Genomic DNA, 14452 nt, shown 5'->3' with positions numbered 1-14452 from the left:
AGGGGCAAGCTCTGGGGTCAGAGCAAACTGAGGTCAGAGCATAGAAGGAGGGACAAGGGAGCAAGGATTAAGCTGAAGCAGAACACTAAGGCACCTGGCACATAGTAAATGCTCAGTAAACACCTATGGCATTAGCATTGTTCTACTGGGATGATATACAGGCCCTTGGGGGCAGGGTCTGTCAGGCGACAGGAGGAGGGACAGGAAAGAGGGAGTGGCTGCCTGGAGATGCTGAGCAACAGGTGAGGGTCCTGGAGCAGATGGCCCCTCAGACCCCTCCCATTCCAGACATTCAGAGCCAGGTTCCAGGTGGGGCTGCTGGACTGGCATGCTCCATGAACATGTGCTGAATGAATTACTCAGGGGCCTCCAATTTCTGCTCAAAGGTGTCCTGACACTGAGCTGCCTCGTGCCCAGTCCCGCTGTCACAGCTTGAGCAGCAGCCTCAGTGTCACCGCCACCAGAGCCGGTCACTTCCTGGGTCGGTCCCTCTGGCACACGGGCTCCCACCGTGCCATAGCCACCCTCCGTGCACTTCAGGCCACCCTGGTCTCCTCATGCAGCCCAACCAGCCTGTGAAGATGGTGGACCACGAGCAGCTGGTGCAGGAAGCCTGGCTGGCTGAGCAGGCGGAGCGCTATGACCACACGGCCGTGGCTGTGAAGAACGTGACAGAGCTGAATGAGCCCCTGTCCAATGAAGAAAGAAACCTTCTCTCTGTGGCTTACAGGAATGTTGTCAGGGCACGCCGTTCTTCCTGGAGGGTCATCAGTAGCAGTGAGCAGAAGACCTCTGCAGATGGTAATGAGAAGATAGAGATGGTTCGTGCTTACCGTGAGAAAATAGAGAAGGCATTGGAAGCAGTATGTCAGGACGTGCTGAGCCTGCTGGATAACTACCTGATCAAGAATTGCAGCGAGACCCAGTATGAGAGTAAAGTGTGCTACCTGAAGATGAAAGGGGGCTATTACCGCTACCTGGCAAAGTAGCCACAGGAGAGAAAAGGGTGACGGTTGTGGAGTCCCCTGAGAAGGCCTATAGTGAGGTCCATGAGATCAGCAAGGAGCACATGCAGCCTACTCACCCGTTAGATTAGGCCTTGCTCTCAATTATTCCATTTTCTACTATGAGATCCAGAATGCCCCAGAGCAAGACTGCCACTTGGCCAAGACTGCTTTTGATGATGCCATTGCCGAGCTCGACACTCTCAATGAGGACTACACTACAAGGACTTCACTCTCATCATGCAGCTTCTCCGTGACAACCTCATGCTCTGGACAAGCACTCAGCAAGACGACAATGGTGAAGAAGGCAACAACTAAGGCCCCCAGGTGGACTGGCTGCACATGCTGATGGGGGTCAGGTGGGGGAGGGAAAAGGAGGGGTGACCTTCCTAGGGAGAAACCCATGACCTGTCCTGTCTTTGATTGCCTCTTTGACATTTTTGCCAAAATACCACTAGTGGAAAGTCAGGCTAGCTATGCTGGTATTGGAATAGCAGCCTCACACTGGCATATGGACTGTTCTGTAGATGAATGCACATGGAACTGTCTTTAACTTAAATGGAATGGCCCTCATTCAGTAAGTTCTGTGGTTCCAGTAAGGATTTTTTGTACATATGCTCTTAAGTTTTGGGTACTTTCTATCTCATCTGTTTTAGCTGTGCCTTTTTTTCAGGGTGTACTCTACCAGACATGGAATAGTTTAGATCCCAAACTGACAGACTTAGAACATAAGTTATATTTATCCTATGGTTTGGGTCTTGCCGCTTTCCTGAAGTCTCTGATTAGTTTACAGTATTAACGCTAAATTGCAGTTTAAAGTATATCTACATTGCAGCCATATGTAACATCAAACCATTGACTGTATATTTTTCTTTGCTAGTGTTTTTTGGCTTTACACTCTTACTCAGTTTTATCTAGGTTGGTTTTGGTGTTATCTGTCCCCTGGGCCAAAAAGCTTGCCTGAGGAGAATCAAAGCTACTTTATGTTTTAGTTAACAGGTGCTTGGCAGGCTGGCTGTGGGATTTTTGTCCTTTTTTCCTCTTATCTTAAATTCACCTCAAAAATTTTAACCACTTTAATAGAAATGTTAAGCACCACAAAAACAGAAAATTCAGGTCTGTATGTCATTTACTGTGTTGGTATTTTCAAAGAACATTCTGATTTTTTAAAATGCCACAGCTTCTTCCTCAGGGATTATACTGCCACTTCACTTTTTCACTTGATTTTTCCCACTGTACCTGATGCTGATGGCAGCCAGTTGGGTTGTAGGTGCTGTTGGGTTGTAGAAGTTGTGTGGTCATTTTGAGAGTTTGTGGTGCAGTGTGATAATTCAGGTGCTAGAAGATTTACTGGTAGGAAAATCCAAAAGGAAGAGTTGTATTCATAAACATTGTCAAATTTAGGGATCCTTGTGTGTCAGTCTTTCTTCCTGGGAAAACACTCCTTCCCCAAGTAATTGTATAGGAAGATAAACTAAAATCATTATCAGGTAATAAATACTCCTGTTTGACCATAACTTTTTCTATGTATTTTTTTTCTTTTAGTGAAAGCATAGATGTTGGAGAGTCACTTCTCTTGTGCAATCAGCACACAATTTGGAATGGAAGGAAACTACATTGCTATTTCCACAAATTTGTTTTCAGTTAGCCCTAAGTCCCTCATTCTCCTTTTTGAATCAATGTTAGTGTAAACGTGACTTGTACATGTGCTGAGATATATAAAAAATCAGTAACAGTGTGAACTCTCAAGAATTAAGTAATGACATTGGACTTGTTTTATTTGTTTTACATAGGCAAGGGGAGGTGTGAGTAGTAATTGAGGAAAAACTTGACCCATGTTTTTGCTAATACCAAATTTGAGCATGTATTTAGGAGATGGATATACCTAACAGGATCCAGATACAGTGAAGGTAGAAGAATGCAATGACATGGGATCAGTGTACTCTCTGGCATTGCAGTTTACCCAGCATGACTTTCCTTAGAAGGCCCCTCCATGTGCTAGAGCAGGAGTCCCAATTAACTCCACCTGAAGAATCAACAGGAGAAAGCTTTGCAGCTTTTGTGCCCTTGCAGGAGTCTAGAGTAAATGCTGTAGATGGGGAAAGATTGGGGGTGGGGCAGGGCTTTTTTTCCTTTATCTTCATGTCAAATGAGCAGTGTTGTGTCTTTCCTTGTAGCATTTGGAAATGATTTACTGGAATTACAAAACCTATTTTTCTTTTAAATTTCAGCTTTGGCTCTGGCTGCTTTTTAGAATAATGCAAAATAAAATACTTGAAGGCTAAAAATGAAGAGGGGAAAGGGAGACTTGATATTTAAGCAGCTTGAATGATTTTCTTTATTTTTAAAGAAATACACTTGCCTATCATACTATCTCTCCAGTGAAATGATTACCCCTCCATTACTCTATTGATACAATATTGTGCATGCTAGTGTAGTATTTCTATACAGTAATTTAAAATTTATTAATTTATACTGTAGGTGTTTTAGGTACTACTATGACAAAAATTTAAGTCCTCAAATTATTTAAAGTTTTTCTTTTTCTTTTTAATTTAATTTTTCCTTTTGGGGGTAAAGTTTGCTCTACCAATAGTGATCGTAACAAATTGATCTGTTTTGGATGTTGCTATAGTGACATGCAGTTATATATTTTGTTTTTAAAGGGGGAGGGGAGTAAAAGAAACACCAGTGTTAGCTTAATCTTAATGTCTGGTGTTTGTCATGGTGAAATTATAACCATTACAGTGTAGGAGAACAATGACTATGTTCTCTGAATGAGCCTTTGTGCTTTTTGTCATGTTATGCAGTGAACTATTTTTAAGGTCTAATCAGTGATTACTTTTCCAACTCCATATTTCTCTAAGGAATTATTTCACACACGGACCATTCTTAGCAGTTTTCTTAGCATTCTTAGCATTCTTAGCATGATGGGATATCATGAATGTGAGTCATTATGTAGCTATCGTACATTGAGCAAATAAACTTACAGATCTGATGTCAAAAAAAGAAGTGTCCTGACATCTTAAGAAACCAAAGAGAGGAGGCAGGGCAAGATCTCATCTGAGTGAGTGCACTCCATAATCCCTCCCGCAAAGGACCAGCTCAGTAGGGTTGGAATCTTGCTGGAGGGGCCTGTCTTGGTGGCTTGCAAGGCAGGAGGTGTTTGGACATGGATATGGAGAGACTGCAACAGAAGTAGTGCTTGCTAAAGGTAGAATTGTGGGTTCTAGCACTGAGGTCAGAAGTTGTGGGGAGGTGGGACCCTTCCCCCTAGGGCTGGCAGTCAGTGTTCCCTGAACCGTCAGTAGTGCAGCAGTGTTTCCAAGACCTGTGTTTCCCAGAAGTGTGGTCCCCAGGTCCACGACCCCTAAGCCCCCATAGCCCATGTTCCAGACCCACATACCCTGAGTCCACAATATCCCGGACTTCCCTCTCCTGAGTCCATCAGGATTATCCTAACCCTCTGGTTTTGGACTGACTCCCTGATTCTGAGGGTTATGGTGGGAGGTGCAGAGGGGCTGAACAAAAGTGTGGGTTCAATTTCCTGGGCCCCCTCCCCCCCCACCACCCCCCTTTTTTTTTTTTGAGCTTCGGGGAGCATACCAGCAGGCTTGGGGAGAGCCTGGGAAGAAAGGAGAAGTAAATCTACTGAGAAAGCCCAATTTACCTAAATGCCCTGGGATACGAAATTTGGTCTGGGAGAAGCAGGAGTCAAAAAATCAACTAGCCCTCTGTAGTAAACCTAAGGAAGAGGGACTATAGGATGTGTTTTCAAAGCTTCCAATAGCATATTTGGGGGCTCTGGTGAGGTGTGGGTGCTCTGTCTTTGGAAATTAGGAATCATTGTGTTTTCTGGTGATTTGGTTCACCAAGGACCCACTTGTATTTCCTGCTGGAACCCTCACACAGCTTTCCTGCTGCCATGGGAGGAGGGAATTGAGAAAGGGAGAAAGGGGGAAGGTCAGACTCCTAAGCATTTTATTTAACTGCAAAGAGAATTCCTTGCTTGAAACTTTGTCTGGTCTTTTGTGTTTGTTTGTTTTCTTGTTTTTCCTTCCTTTTTATCCCCCAAGGGCCCTTTCCTTTTCTTCTTTCCTTTTACTTGCTTGCTTTCCACCACCCCCCTTTTTTCCCTTTTATTCTCTGCTTTTTTATATTTTTTATATTAGGTGCTGCAGGGAGTGATTCACATTTGCTGTGTTTCCTCATCCTAGATATCCTCTTTTCTGTGTGTACTGATTTTGGCTAATAATGCTATCCACTTTCCTCTACATCTTTCTATCCTCCATCATTTATTGTGTCTCTTATTTTCTACCTCTCTTTTTTTTAGCCCCCAATTTTTCTGTCTTTTTATGTCTAATACCTTTGTACTGTTTTCTGTCTTATTCACTCTCTATATTATTGTCCTTTCTTTTCTCTTTCTCTCTATCCTGACCACACTGGTCTTTTAATTCATTCTATATTCCTCCCCATATTCAGTTTACTGTCTCATTATAGGTACTCCACTTTTCTTACTGTTATAACTCTACACAGCTTACATGAGTCTAATATCCATTCTCCTAGATCTCACATGGTTCTTCTGTTAACATTTACTATCAATACTATTATCCTTTTTCTTTTCTTACTCCTTTTGCTTTCTCTTGCCCTAATATTTTCCTTCAAGTGAACTTAGCAAAAACAAGGCAATGGAATAAGAAGAACAAAGTGACAGAAGAGTTAACATTCACACAAAAACAACTAATTAAACCACAAGACCAGACAAAGAAGCTAATCAACTGAATAAACCTACCAAGATAAAATGATGACCAGACAGCAACAAAAAACTACAAAACAAACCAATAATCAGGAAAACATGGCCCAGTCCAGTGAACAAACTAAAAGCAAGGAAGAAGACCAGAACATCAAACAAGAAATTAAAGCTCTCAAATCATATATTAGGGACCAATTTAATGAAGTGAAGGAAGAGATTAAGAATATGAAGAAAACACTTGGAGAGAATACAGAAGAAATTGCAATCATACATAAAAATATAATGGATATGATGGGGATGAATAGCACAATCTAAGAAATCAAATATACACTCTAAGCAAATAACAGCAGATTTGAAGAGGCAGAGGAAAGAATTGGTGATGTGGAAGACAGTACATCTGAAATCAAACATATAGTAGAATTGATCGATAAAAAGACAGCAAAAATCCAGCAGGGACTTAGGAACCTGAATGACAATGCAAAACATACAAACATATGCATTATAGGCATCCCAGAAGAAGAGAAAGGAAAGGGAATAGAAGGGGTTTTGGAGGAAATTATGGCTGAAAACTTCCCAAACCTATTGAGGGAGATGGATGTCCATGTCCAGGAAGCACAATGCACCCCAAATAGCAGAAATCCCAATAAGCCTACCCAAAGACATGCATTCAAGGAGTGCGTGCCACATAGGGGTATCCCCTGCATAGGGGAGCCCCACACGCAAGGAGCATACCCCATAAGGAGAGCTGCCCAGTGTGAAAGAAAGTGCAGCCTGCCCAAGAATGGCGCCACACACACAGAGAGCTGATGCAGCAAGATGATGCAACAAAAAGAAACACAGATTCCTGTGCCACTGACAACAACAGAAGTGGACAAAAAGAAGAACATGCAGCAAAATGGACACAGAGAACAGACAACTGGGGTGGGGGGGAAGGGGAGAGAAATAAATAAAAAATAAATCTTTGAAAAAAAAGAATTTGCAACCAAGAATATTCAGTGAAAATAGCATTCAAAATTGATGGAGAGCTCAAAATATAAACAGATAAACAGACACTAAGAGAGTATGCCAACAAGAATCCTGTCCTTCAAGAAATACTGAAGGGAGTTCTGCAGGAAGAAAGAAAAAACAGGAGAAACAGTGTTGGAGGAGAGTGTAAGAGCAAATAAAAAGACCAAAAAAATCTAACAAAATATGACAAACATAAATTCAAAGAAAATATGACTAATATAAGTAATTTCTTGAAAGTAATAACACTGAATGTCAGTGGATTACACTCACCTGTCAAAAGACTCAGGCTAGAAGACTGGATAAGGAAATATGACCCATTCATATGCTGTCTACAACAAACACATCTTAGACCCAGGGATTCAAGGAGGTTGAAAGTGAATGGCTGAAAAACAATCTTACAAGCACACAATCACCAAAAAAGGGCTGGAGTAGCTATATTAACATAAGACAAAGTAGTTTTAAAATGTAAAACAATTGTGAGAGACAAAGATGGGCACTGCATATTAGTGAAAGGGATAATTCTTCAAGAAGAAAGAATAATCATAAACATGTATGTTCCTAACAAGGGCACCTCCAAATACATAAGGCAAACACTGGAAAAACTAAGTGATGGAATAGATGCCTCTACAATTACAGTGCAGAACTTTAATATACCACTATGACCTTTGGACAGAACATCTCAAAAGAGAATCAATAAAGAACTAAAGATTTTGAACAATGTATTAGAGGAAACAGACCTAGTAGACATATACAGAACATTATACCCCAAAAACAGCAGGATATACATTCTTCTCAAGTGCACATGGATCATTCTTCAATATAAACCACATACTAGGACACAGAGAAATAAATTCAGAAAAATTGAAATCATACAAACTATTTTCTCTGACCAGAGTGGAATGAAGCTGGAAGTCTGCAAGGACCAGAGACCCAGATTTGGCAACAAGATAAGGAAGTTAAAAAACACATTCTTAGAAAAACAGTGGGTCAAGGAGGAAATCTAAAAAGAAATCAATAACTACCTTGAAATGAATGAAAAGGATAACACAACATATCAAAATTTATGGGATGCAGCAAAAGCTGTACTGAGAGGGAAATTTATAGCCATACATTCATACATCAAAAAAGAAGAAAGCTAAAATTGAAGAACTAACTGCACACTTGAAGGAATTCTAAAAAAAAAAAAAACCATAAAACCTGAAGGAAGAAGAAAGAAAGAAATAACAAAGATCAGAGCAGAACTAAATTAAATAGAAAATAAGAAAGCACTTGAAAAAATAAACAAAACCAAGAGCTGGTTCTTTGAGAAGATCAATAAAATTGACAAACCCATAGATAGACTAATAAAGAAAAAAAGAGAGAAGATGAAAATACACAAAATAAGAAATGGGAAATGGGATGTCAACAATAACCCCACAGAAATAAAGACTATCATAAGAGGATTCTTTGAAAAACTAAACTATATTCCAACAAGAAGGACAATTTAGAGGAAATGAACAAATTCTGAGAAACACATAAGCAAACTACATTTATGAAAGAAGAAACTGATGATCTCAACAAAACAATCACAAGTAAAGAGATAGAATCAGTCATTAAAAACCTCCCAACTAAGAACAGCCCTGGGCCAGAAGGCTTCACAAGTGAATTCTACAAAACGTTCAGGAAAGAACTAACACCAATCTTGCTTAAACTCTTCCAAAAAATTGAAACAGAAGAAACATTGCCTAACTCATTCAATGATGCCAACATTATCCTAATAGCAAAGCCAAACAAAGACACCACAGGAAAGAAAAACTACAGATCAATCTCTCTAATGAACCTAGACACAAAAATCCTCAACAAAATATGTTGCTAATTGTATTCAACAACACATTAAACAACATGACCAAGAGGGATTGATTCCTGGTATACAAGGATTGTTCAACATAAGAAAATCAATTAATGTAATACACCTCATAAACAGATTGAAGAAAAAACTCACATGATCATATCTACAGATGCAGAAAAAGTGTTTGACATAATACATCACCTTTTCTTAATAAAAACACTGTAAAGGATTGGAATAGAAGAAAACTTTCTGAATATGATAAAGGGTATGTATGAAAAATCCACAGCTAACACAGTTTACAATCTTGAAATCCTAAAATCTTTCCCTCTAAGATCAGGAACAAGACAAGGATGCCCACTATCACCCCACTATTTAACATTTGGTAGAGCATGGAGCACTGAGGCAAGAACCAGACATAAAAGGCATCCAAACTGGAAAGGAAGAAGTCCAAATTTCACTATTTGCAGATGATATGATACTATACATAGAAAACCCTGAGATGTCTACAAGAAAACTTCTAGAACTTATAAATGATTTCAGTAAAATCATAGGTTATGAGATCAATGTGCAAAAATCAGTAGCATTTCTGTACACTAATAATGAGCAATCTGAGGAGGAAGTCAAGAAACAAATACTATTTACCATAGTAAATTAAAAAATCAAATTCCTAGGAATAAATTTAACTAAAGATATAAAAGATTTATACACAGATAACTACACAACACTGTTCAAGGAAATAAAAAAGACCTAATTAAATGGAAGAATAGTCCCTTTTCATGGATAGGAAGACTAAATATAATTAAGATGTCTATCCTACCAAAATTGATCTACAGATTCAATGCAATCCCAGTAAAAATCAACAGTGCATTCTTTAGTGAACTAGAAAAATTAACTATGAATTTTATCTGAAAAGGAAAGAGGCACCAAATAGTCAAAGACTTATTGAAAAACAAAAATGATATTGGAGAAATCACACTACTTGACTTCAAAACAGACTACAAAGCTACAGAAGTGAAAACAACATGGTATTCACACAAGGATAGACACATTGACCAATGGAACTGAACTGAGAGTTCTGATATTGATCCTCATATATACAGCCATATGGTATTCCACAAGGCCACCAAACCCTCTCAACTGGCAGAGAGTGGCCTCTTCAACAAATGGTGCCTGGAGAACTGGATATCCACATGTAAAAGAATGAAACAGGATTACCCACTCACACCTTATACAAACATCAACTCAAGATGGATCAAAGACCTAAATATAAGAGCCAAGACCATAAAGACCTTAGAAAGCAATGTAGGGAAACATCTATAGAACCTTGTAATAGGAAATGACTTCATGAGCTTCATGCCCAAAGCATGAGCAGCAAAAGAACAAATAGATAAATGGGACTTCCTCAAAATTAAAACTAACTGCACCTCAAAGGAGTTTATCAAGAAAGTGAAAAGAGCTTACACAATGGGAGAAAATATTTGGTAACCATGTATCTGATAGGAGATTGATATTCTGCATATATAAAGAACTCCTATATCTCAAAAATAAAAAGACAAACAACCCATTTAAAAAACGGGCAAGAGATTTAAACCGACACTTCTCCAAAGATGATATATGAATGGCTAAAAAGCACATGAAAAAATATTCCAAATCACTAGCTGTTAGGGAAATGCAAATCAAATAACAATGAGATACCATTTTACTCCCATGAGACTGGCAGCTATCAAAAAAAACAGAAGAGTACAAGTGCTGGAGAGGATGTGGAGGAGTGGGAACACTCATCCACTGCTGGTGGGAATGCAAAAGGATCCAGCCATTCTGGAGGACAGTTTGGTAGTTTCTCAAAAACTAGCTACAGATTTGCCATATGACCCAGCAATTCCACTTCTGCATATATATACCCAGTAGAACTGAAAACAAGGACACAAACTGATATATGCACAACAATGTTCATAGCAGCACTATTCACTATTGCCAAAAGTTGGAATCAATGCAAATTCCCATCAAGAGATGAATGGATAAATAAAATGTGGTATATACACACAATGGCATACTATTCCGCTTTAAGAAAGAATACATTACAAACACATGTGATAACATGGGTGAATCTTGAGAACCTTATGTTGAGTGAAGCAAGCCAGGCATTGAAAGACAAATACTATATGATGTCTCTGATATGAAATAAGAATACCAAGCTGTCTCCGAGAGCTAGAGACTGGATGATAGGTTAAAGGAAGTTGGGGGGAGAGGAAGGTTGTGACCTGACACAACCTTATCTATGATAAGCTGAAGGTAAGTATTTGTACAGGGAAGGGATAAAATGGGGGCATAGGGATATCTTTGGGTGGAGCTTTGAGGGTTTGAGGGGTGCTAGGGATGGGAGGATGGGCCAGATCACCCAAGAAATTGGGGGGAGGGTCGGGGAACATTTTGACATAGGAGATTGTCAGGTACGTTGTTGAAACTATAATGTTGAGAAAATTCATTAAAAAATATAATAAGGTTACCTTTTTAAGATGCTTAAGGGGGGACATCTGACACAGGGCAGCTTTCTCAGGAATGAGTGCTCTTTTTGTCATAGTGGCTTATATCATTGAGTGGAGACCTATACAATGAGTGTGAAGGTATACCCACATCCTGGGGATGACTGATGTTCTCAAACAGATGGAATTGTGTCTTTTGAGAGAATTGGTGGCTCCCAATGGGTTAGGGCAGTCAAGTATGTGAAGACCTCAATATTGCTGCAAGTATTTGTGAATATGGTCCTTCAAGTAATGAAGATTGTTATTGTGGGTGCTGTGTGGAGGGGGAGAGAGGTATTGAACAGATGGAATCAGGATAACTGTGGGGCAATGGAAGTGTTCCATAAGATCATGCAATGATGGATATCAGACATGTTAAATTACAACAAAAATGTATAAAAGTCTATACACTGAAATGTAAAGCATAAAGTAAAGCATAAGATAACTAAAAATTTAGAAAATTGCATAGTCTAAAATATAAACCATAATGTAAAGAAAATGGAACCTTGGTTGAAAACTACATTTCAATATCTGTACATCAGCTGCAGCAAATATAATATGAACATGTAAAAATATCATTGCATGGGAAGGGACAAAGTGTTTGATGTTGAATATGTGGGAGTGCCCTATATTATTATATATGTGAATTACTGTGATCTAATACTTTTTTTGTCTTTATTTACTTTTTTAATGTTACATTAAAAAAAAATGAGGTCCCCAAATACCCCCTACCCCCAATATAAAACTTTTGTGAAGACAAAATTAATAATTAGAAAAAAGAAGAAAGGATGTAGACACTGAGGAAGAAATGAAAGAAATTGCCTTGCCACTGTACATACAGGGCAACACATACTGCAGTGATGAAAGACAAAATGTAAAAAAGAAAGCTTTTTCATTTTGGATATCCCAACTTATTTTTACTTTATTTAATTTTTCTAAATTAGTATGTATTCTGTATCTAACTTTAAACCCATCACTATATTCCATTTTACTATTAATGGATTCTGGCAACATACTAGGCTTCATTTTTTAAGAAGGTTTGGACCACAGAGAAGTTCAACTATGGCAGGGGAGGAATATTGGTGTTGGGTGTTATTGATGGGGGGCACATGGTTGGGAGGGAGTTCTCCAGTGCATGTATAAAGGGCACATAAAAATGTTTGCATATTTTCATAGTGGTTACAGTTAAAAATGACAACTGAGGGAGTGCTGAGTTTCTAGCCAGCACTCCCCAATGGAACAGCAACAATCCCTCAAGTGCAATGGCAAAGGCCAATAAAGAAGGATGATCCAACAATGAGCCCTTGATACTGAAGACTATGCTTATGAGCCTGTGTGCCTGAAATATGAACTGGGCCTAGAGCTGCAGGGTGCCTAGGAGTTACCTCCAGAGAACCTCCATGTTGCTCAAATGTGGCCACTCTCTAAGCCAAACTCAGCATGTAAATGCATTACCTTCTCCCCAGCATGGGACATGACTCCTGGATAGGAGCCTCCCTGGCACCAAGGGATTACTACCAAGCACCAGCTGACTATGTAACTAGAAAAAGACCTTGAATAAAAGGGTCAACTCAGACCAGCAAAATATCTCAGCCTATATGTAACACCTGGTGTTAAAAACTGCTTTTAGACCTTGAATAAAAGGGGGAAATGGAAAAGAAAAATGTGTTTATATGGCTATAAGTCTCCAAAAAAAGAGTTGGGAGGTCATCAGAGGGGTCACCCTTTTACATGCCTCAGCAGGGTCCTAGAGACAGCCAAAGAAGGTACAATACCAGGTACTGATTCTCCTGAGGACTACAGAGACCCACAGGTTCTATGGTTATGGCAGATGGCTCTGGAGTTCAGTGCCATGTCAGTTGGCCCTCTTTAGAGTTTGTGTTCCTGAGTGTGAAGTTGAATTCAGACATGAGCTCTCTACACATGCCTCTTCATCACTTTCACTGGACCTGTGGTTGGCACTGGATTGGTGTACACTCAGGAGACCTGAATCTCTGGACTGTCCAAGTGACAGCCAGGCCCTGAGCCTCAGCAGACTTGCAAATCGTACCCTCTGGTTTATTGGACTTATCCTGGCCATTGAATAGGGAGGTGAAGCCGGTCAACCACCACACCAGGGAGCCAAGAGTGCCTACAACTGCAAGCAGGAGAATTGCATCCATCATCCATGTGGAATCTAAGCCCCCTCTTGATATAGAGGTGGAGTGGACATAACCATCCCAGGATCCACAGGAGTTGACTTACTGATAATCTACTGGGGAACTATTGTGACTAGTAATGGAAAAAATTGTAGCATTGATGTGGAGAAAGTGGCCACAGTAGCTGCTGAGGGTAGGGGGAGAGAAAAAGAGATATATATGTGGGGGCATTTTCAGGACTTGGAGATGTTCTGGGTGGTACGACAGGGACAGATGCTGGACACTGTATGCTCTGCCATGGCCCACTGGTTGGAGTGGGTCAGAGTGTAAACTACAATAAAAATAATCATCCATGTGGTGCAGCAGTACTCCAAAATGTATTCACCAAACGCAATGATGTCCCATGATGATGAAAGAGGTTGTTGATGTGGGAGGAGTGCGGTGAGGGGGATGGGGGGGACATGATATGTCCTGCCATGGCCCACTGGTTGGACTGGGTCAGAGTGTAAACTACAATGTAAACCACTATCCATGTGGTGCAACAGTGCTCCAAAATGTATTCACCAAATGCAATGGATGTGACACAATGATGAAAGAGGTTGTTGATGGGGGAGGAGTGGGGTGAGGGTGGTAGGGGGTATATGGGGACTTCATTTTTTTTAACCTAACATTTAAAAAAAATAGAGAGAGAGAGAAAAAAAATCCCCAACCCATAAAGGAGGTGCTGACCGCAGAGAAAGCAGGATAAAGTCTTTCCAGCATGGAGAAGCGAGAGGCTTTGCAGGGAGGAAGTGATAAACCCAGACCCCAGTAGAGGGGGCTCTTCCTTGTTTCCATCTGGGCAGGATCCCTCAGTAAGGGATTACCTCATGCCCAGAAGCAGGGAGACCCCACACACACCTGCAGCCAAGCCCCTTCAAACAATAGGAGGCACCCCACCACGCCCAGCCTGCACAGCTCCCACTGGGGTCCCCCAGGAGAGGCAGTGGCCTGCCTCCCTCTTCCCCTTGAGTGGGTTGAGGGGCCACCACCCAACCGGTTCCCTGCGGGTGTGGAAGGACTCGAGGGCAGGGGCGGGGAGGTGCGGGAAGACAAAGGCTTCAGGAGCCCCCTCTCCACGGGAGCCGCTCGCAGGCAGGAAGGTCCCCAGTAGCCCCCGGAGCTGGGCCTCCAGTGCCCGCAAGGGTCTCCCCACACCCCGC

General features: G+C 40.7%; 1 pseudogene; it reads left to right on the top strand.

Annotated features, from left to right (window-relative positions):
• Window positions 1–581: 581 nt before the first annotated feature.
• Window positions 582–1322, top strand: LOC131273551 (14-3-3 protein gamma-like; annotated as a pseudogene).
• The last annotated feature ends 13130 nt before the right edge of the window (window positions 1323–14452 follow it).

Source organism: Dasypus novemcinctus, chromosome 15, assembly GCF_030445035.2.
Source record: "Dasypus novemcinctus isolate mDasNov1 chromosome 15, mDasNov1.1.hap2, whole genome shotgun sequence".
Lineage (NCBI taxonomy): Eukaryota > Metazoa > Chordata > Mammalia > Cingulata > Dasypodidae > Dasypus > Dasypus novemcinctus.
The sequence above is the reverse complement of the archived record's forward strand: the minus strand, read 5'-3'. Positions and strand labels throughout refer to the sequence as shown.